Raw genomic sequence first — 7044 nt, forward strand, 5'->3', positions numbered from 1 at the left:
CCCTGATAGGGAAGAGTGTCCAGCGAAGGAGGCACGGGCTTGCTGGTGCTTACTCACTGCTCTGTGTGGAACACTGTCGCCAAGCTTGGGCCTGGCTTGCTGGCAGGGGGAGAAAGAAAATGCTGAATAAGCTCAGGAGACATAGCAGGGCCCAAGAGAGGAGTTGGAGAGAAGGAACCACCGGGACATACCGATCCATGCTGACCATCGGGAGGAAGGGGGTGGGCAGTCGAGGGTGACACCCATTCTTTAGCAGTCATGAACAGAAACCCAGAGGAGGGGGTTTGGAGAGGACAATGAAGATCCATTGGGTCTCCCGAGCCCGAGAGGTGGGAAGATCACGTGGGCATCCATTCATTTGATCAACTGGTATTTACTGACACCCACTGCGGTGGCGTGGTGTCTACTACGTTAGTAGCATTGGCTCCTCACTGCAAGGTGGGTTTGAAATCACCAACTGCTACCTGATGGCACTTTCTGCTTCCATAAAGAGTCACAGTCTTGGTAATTCACAGGGGCAGTTCTACTCGGTCCCATATAGGGTCGCTATGCGTCGGCATCGAGTCGGTGGCAGTGAGTGTGGTTTGGTCCACCTTGTACCAGGTATGATGAAGCAAAGACAATGAAAACGAACCCACAAGAGCCATAATCCCACCTTGAGTCGATCTCACCTGGAGTTTGAAAAGAACTCAAGAACAGATTCGACGCATCGAGCCCTCGTGACAGAATCCCTGAGTGCATTTGAGTTACGGTGCCCGGGAAGCATCGTAGCCCAAAGGGCAAACAGATCCGTCTTGGAAGAAGTACAGCCAGAATGCTCTTTAGCGACAAGTATGAGGAGACCCTGCCTCACACACGTGGGACATGTTATCAGGGGAGATTAATGTCTGGAACATGCTTGGGAAGTAGAGGGGCAGCGAGAAAGAGGGAGACCCGGACAAGATGGACTGACACAGGGGTTGCAATGTTGGGCTCACCCATGGGGCCACTTGTGAGGAGGGGTGGACCCGGGCAGTGTTTTGTTCTGTTGCCCACAGGATTGCGATGAGTCGCAACCAACCTGGTGGCCCCTCACGACAACAATGTGCTGGTCGCTGTTCCAGCCTCCGATGATGCAGCAATGCATCAAACCCACAGAAACCCCTGCCCCTGGGAAGATGCCCTGCCAGTGTGGAGCTGCCATTGTGGGAGTGCCTGCTAAGGAAGAGAGGCAGGAGGGAGAGGGGAAATGAGGAGCTGATACCAAGGGCTCACGTAGAAAGAAAATGCTTTGAAAAGGATGATGGCAACGTAGGTACGAATGTGCTTGATGCGATGGATGGATGGATGGATGGATGGATGGATGGATGGATGGATTGTGATAAGAGATGTAAGAGCCCCCAATAAAAGTATTTAATAAAAAGAGAGAGAGAGAGGTGTGACATGAGATGGTGAGGTGCACTTGGTATGTGAGATGTCCAAACGGGAGGTGTGGAAAGTTAGGAGTGGGTCTGGTACTCGGGCGAGACATATGGACTAGAGAAACGCTTCAGGAGACATCGTCCCTTCATTCAACACGGGCCTGTGGAGTTCACACTAGGTAGTGGGCTGGGTGTCAGGCCGCATGGTCCCTGCTCCACGGAATCCCAGGCTCGAGTCAGTACAGGGGGTGGGTGTTGGTAGGTGTCATCGGTTGGTTCCAACCGATAGCGACCCTACGTGCAACAGCAAGGAGCCATTGCCAGGTCCTGTGCCGTCCTCACAGTTATGCTTATGTGTGGGCTCCTGGCTGCAGCCCCTGTGCCACCGTGTTCACCCAGCCTGTCCAGGGCCTTCCTCTCTTTGGCTGCCCTGCTCCTCTACCAAGCATGAACGTTGGAGGATGAGTTCAAGTGGACTCAACAGCAGTGGGTTGCAGTCTCATGGGAAAGGATGAGATTGCTCGTGCAGTGATCAAGGGTCTTGGGGGTGGGTATGTGCACAGAGAGAGGGGGTGGTGGTGGCTGGAGAGGAGTCCTAAGAGCGCCCCCTGCAGAGGAGGCAACTCTTGCAAAAAGACTGGGCAGGAGCGAGCGGGCCAGCGGGCGGAGAACCACGAGGGGCTGAGTTTCAAGAATGAGGAAGAGGCCAATGCTGCCGGAAAAAGGCAGATGGAAACCAAGCCCTTGACTTGGTGGCTGACCACAGTGAAAGCAGTTCCATGGCCAAGATGCAGGCAGCTTGTGCAGAGAGAGGGAGGAGTGGGTGTGCAGGGAGGTGTGGGGCACAGAAAGGACACAGTGCTGGAGCAGGATGGCTGGGGAGGGCAGGAGGGAGAGGAAGGAGCAGAGGGCAGGAGGGAGGAAGCATTTGCGTGTTTCCAGGTCGGAGGGACTGGAACAAAGCCACTGAGTGTTGGGAAGAGGCCCGCAAAGGGAGAAATGGAACCCCACCCCACCCCCACCGCCCCACTGAGAGTGACGGTGTCCTGCTTCTGGAGGTAGTGCAGGGCTCGGCCCTGAAGAGAAAGCATGTCCCACGACAGGGCGGGCTGCCATATTGGAGGGGCTGGAGAGAAAATGAAAATGCAGGACTCTTGGTTCAGCAAGGCCATGAGGAGTTTCAAGATCAGAGGTGTCGTGGGGTGGGGCGGACAAGAGGGCAACCTGTGCTGAGCTGAGCGAGTGTCAATAAGGAGGGAGAGGATGGGCTTGTGGGCAAGGGCTTCCAGAAAAGAAGCCTGGTGACGACAGAATCTAGGACCCAACGTTGGATGCACACACGTAACTGTGCATGCGTCCTTTTGCTGCTGTGACAAGTGGCCACAAGCGTCATGGCTTCCAGCACCAGTGGTGGAGGTCAGTGGTCTGGCCTGGGCCTGTGGGGGCTAACATCAAGGTGCTGGCAGAGCTATGTTCCTTTCCGGAGACTCTATGGGAGAGTCCATTTCCCTGCCTTTTCCACCTCCTGGAAGTTGCCTGCATTCCTCGGCATGCGGTTCCTTCCATATCCAAAGCCCATGGCATCGCGCATCTTCAAATCTCTTGCTGTTCTTGTTCACATTTAAGGACTCTCATGATTGCATTAAGGAGCCCTGGGCTGCTAACCTCAAAGCCAGCAGTTCAAAGCCCAGTCACTCCTTGGTAGAAAGATGAGACTTTCTACTCCCGGAAAGAATTACAGTCTCGGAAACTCACCGGGGGCAGTTCTGCCCTGTTCTATAGGGTTGCTATGAGTTGACATAGGACTCAATGGCGGTGAGTTGGGTTTGGGCTTGATGATTACTATAGGGGACCCCCTGCAATCATCCAGGACACTCTCCCCATCTTAAAGTCAGCTGATTAGCAACTTCATTTCCACTTATAACCATAATTCTCCCTGGCCATGTGTAAAAAGAAAATGACATGGTGGCATCTGACCTCCCCACCATCAGTAGGCCAAGGCCGATTCCTATGAGGTTAAGGTCAGACATGCCTCCACCCTCCAGCCAGCCCTCCCAAGACACACTCTGTTTCTGAGCTGCACTCCAGAAACCATTATAATGGCCATGCAGAACCCATACATACTCATGGTTATAGGGTTTATTAAGGAAGGAAATAGGTCACAAAGGCTCAGGATAGTCAAAAAACCTCAAACACATTGCCATCGAGTCGATACTGACTCATGAGGACCCTGTGGAACAGGCTAGAACTGCCCCTGTGGGTTTCTGAGACTGTAATGATTACAGGAAAGCCCTGTCTTTCTCCCAAGGAATGACTGGTGGGTTTGAACTGCTGACTTTGGGGATAGCAGCCCACTGCATCATCACTACACCAGGTACAGGGCAAGTTAGGTACAGAGCAAGATGATTCTGACAGGGCAGCCTCTTTTGGGCAGTGCCACAAGGCAGGCCTCTCAGGCATTCCTCTCTGCCTTGCTCATGCAATGTTCCAAAACTCCTTTTTTAAGGTTGCCGATCAAAGCTCAGAGGGCACTGGGATGGGAGTTGCTTGTGGTAGTAAAGCTCATACTTCTTTAAACAAAATAAAGTTTTACTAAAGTAAAAAAAAAAAAAAAAAAGCTCAGAGGGCATAGCATTCTACCATAAACCTCCTGCCAGAAGGCATTCAGCTGCGGCTCTGTGGGTCAGCAAACCTAGCTCCCCGAGTAAGTGCCCAGAGGTGCTCTACTCCACAAGCCAGCCTCATGTCTGAAGGCCCTCAGCTTGACTTGCTCTGTGGGCTGGGGAGCCCACTGTTGGGCACATGTTCTGGTTCTTGGTTCTGATGCTGCTGCTGCTGCTGCTGCTCTGCCTCTGTCACACTGACTCCTGGATCAAGGAGGTCCAAGGTGCTGGGATCTCAGGGTCCAAAGGACATGCTCCACTTCCAGCTCTTCTCTCTTGCTAGTGGGGAGATCTCCCTTCCTGCTCCAGAGATGGCACATGTATACCCTGCAGGGCAGCCATCAGAACCCTGAGAATGACCCTCCACAGCTGAATCCATAATTCTGACAGTCTCTTTCCCCAACTTCTTACCCAGCCCAGCAGGAAAAAGTCAAATATTGGAGGTAACACAGACGAGGGCTGGTGTTGCTATTGCTGACGGGTGCCACCAAGTAGGTTCTGACCCACAGCGACCCTGTGCACAGCAGAACAAAACACTGTCCAGTCCTGCACCATGCTCACAACGGTTCCTCTGCTTGGGCCCATCGGTTCAGCCACCGTGTCAATCTATCTCGTTGAGAGGCTTCCTCTCTTTGGGGGCCCCTCTGCTTTACCACGCATGATGTCCTTCTCTTGTGGCTGGAAAAGCCGTACTCAATAACTCACTGCCCTGCACGAGGCACTGTAACTGGGCCGCGGGTTCCAGAGTTTCGTGCACGTACCTCTTTGGGCAGGCCGTTCTTGTCCTTACCTCTGTCTTTGTGAGGGCTTTCTCACGATAAAAGGGGGGCATTCCACAGTGAATACACAAAAGCAGAGGCTTACATAAAACTCCAGAGAGGTGGGGGGCAGGGGGCACTGGTCATTCAAAAGATCGAGGCTCTTTTCCTTCCTATCGACCGCATCCAGCAAGCTCCCCTCTTTGACCACCAGGGCTTCCTCCTTGTGGCCACAGGATGGCTGAAAGCACCAGACATCACTTCCACATCCAAAGCAGATCAGAAACCGGCAAAGTGGCCCCATTTTCATGCTGCTTACTTTGATCAAGAAGGAGAACCCCCAGTCAGCCTTGGGGTTCTAGGACAGAGATGGATGGATGGATGGATGAATGGATGGATGGATGGGTGGAGTTGGTGGGTTTTGCTGTCCCCCTGCCACACCCCCATATCCACTCAGTACAATAATAAAAACAACATTGGCACGTAGTTTCGTGTCCTTAACTGTGTGCAGGCACAATCACACTCACTGCCACTGAGTCCATGCCGATAGGCCAGAAGTGGCCCGGTGAATTTCTGAGGTTGTACCTCTTTACTGAGTCAAAAGCCTTATCTTTCTCAAACAGAGAGGCTGGTGGCTTTGAACTCCTGTTCATACAGTTAGTAGCCCAACAAGTAACCCACTAGGCCACCAGAGCTGCTCAGCTCCTCACAGGCATCCTCATATTTCATTCTCACAAGAAGTCTATGAGGTCGGTGTCTTCCCATTTAACAGATGAGGAAGCAAATACAGAGGGTAAGTGACTGGTCCCGGAGCTACACAGCTGGTCCTTGGAACAGCCTGAGTGCTTGAAGTACCACAAGGGGGGGTGAGAAAAAATGGGGAGAGGGGCTCAAGTGGGAGGGGGCTCTCTCAGGCCAAATTTCCTGGCTATGGCCTGGCCAGGGCCGGGACTTGGACTTGGACTTGGTGGGGCAGGTGTGGGCCACCAGAGGGCAGCAGTGACCAGGAGCAAGCCTCACTCTCCGTTCCCTCGGGACCCTTCAGAAGCCACTGAGGCTGCAGGATCTTCAACATGGTGGCAACGTGGGACTTTGTGGAAGGACTGCCTTGTTGCCTCCACGTGGACAGATAGATCCCAAGAACAGCTGGGCACTTCCTGGTTTTCACCCAGCAGGTAAACTGCCCCTCCAGACCAGGGAGGGAAAGGGGAGCGTGGAGCCCTGGTGGTGTCATGGTTGTACATTGGGCCACCAGCTGAAAGGTTGGCGGTTCGAAACCACCAGCTGCTCAGTGGGAGAACGATGAGGCTTTCTACTCCTGTAGAGTTACAGTCTCCGACACTCACAAGGCAGTTCTGCTCTGCCTTCTAGGGTCTGTTCTGTGGCCATATAGGGTCACGATGTATGGGAACCAACTCTGGCACTGAAGTTGGCTCGGTTTGGACGTCCAGTGTCTCTTGCCTGTCACCCAGATCCAAACACAAAGGCGGGGTGCGTTCAGAGTCCTTGTTCCTCGGAGCCTCTGTCTCCTCCACTTGTAAACAAACAATGAAAACCAAACAGATGGTGGTATAAGATATGAAAATAACAGTAATTTATCATTTATCAGGGGGCCCATGAGGGTGGGAGGGTGGAAGAGAGAGGGGAAGAAAGAGGAGGTGATACCAAGGGCTCAAACAGAAAGAAAATATTTTGAAAATGATGAAGGCAACATATGTACAAATGTGCTTGATACAACTGATGTATGGACTGTGATAAGAGTTGTAAGAGCCCCCAGTAAGAGGATTTATTGATTATAAACAAACAAACGCTCCACCATGGGGTCAGTTCTAACTCCTCTCGACCCTGAAGGATGGGAGGGAGCTGCTCCTGTGAGTTCCCGAGACTCTGACTCCACAGGAGCAACAAGTCTCATCCTTCGGCTGCCGACCTTGAAGTTTGCAGTCCAATACGTGACCTCTATACCATCTGGGCTCCTCCAGCTGCACAAGGGGGTCAGACCCAGAGACCCTGAGAGAGCCTCGTGCCCACCCACCCAGCGCTAGCACCAGGCCAGGGGTTCCCACACTGTCCCTGCATTTGTTAAGTTCGCCCTGTTCCTGGGGAAATCACATCAGAAAGGCTGGCCAACAGATGTGACCACAGACACTAAGCCTGCAAAAGCAACCATTCATTTTGTGACCACCTACTTGGTGCAGGAGGGAGGGTCGGGGGTGGGGGGCG

This window comes from Echinops telfairi, unplaced genomic scaffold, assembly GCF_000313985.2.
Source record: "Echinops telfairi isolate 266 unplaced genomic scaffold, ASM31398v2 ScPeMD7_5;HRSCAF=22, whole genome shotgun sequence".
Lineage (NCBI taxonomy): Eukaryota > Metazoa > Chordata > Mammalia > Afrosoricida > Tenrecidae > Echinops > Echinops telfairi.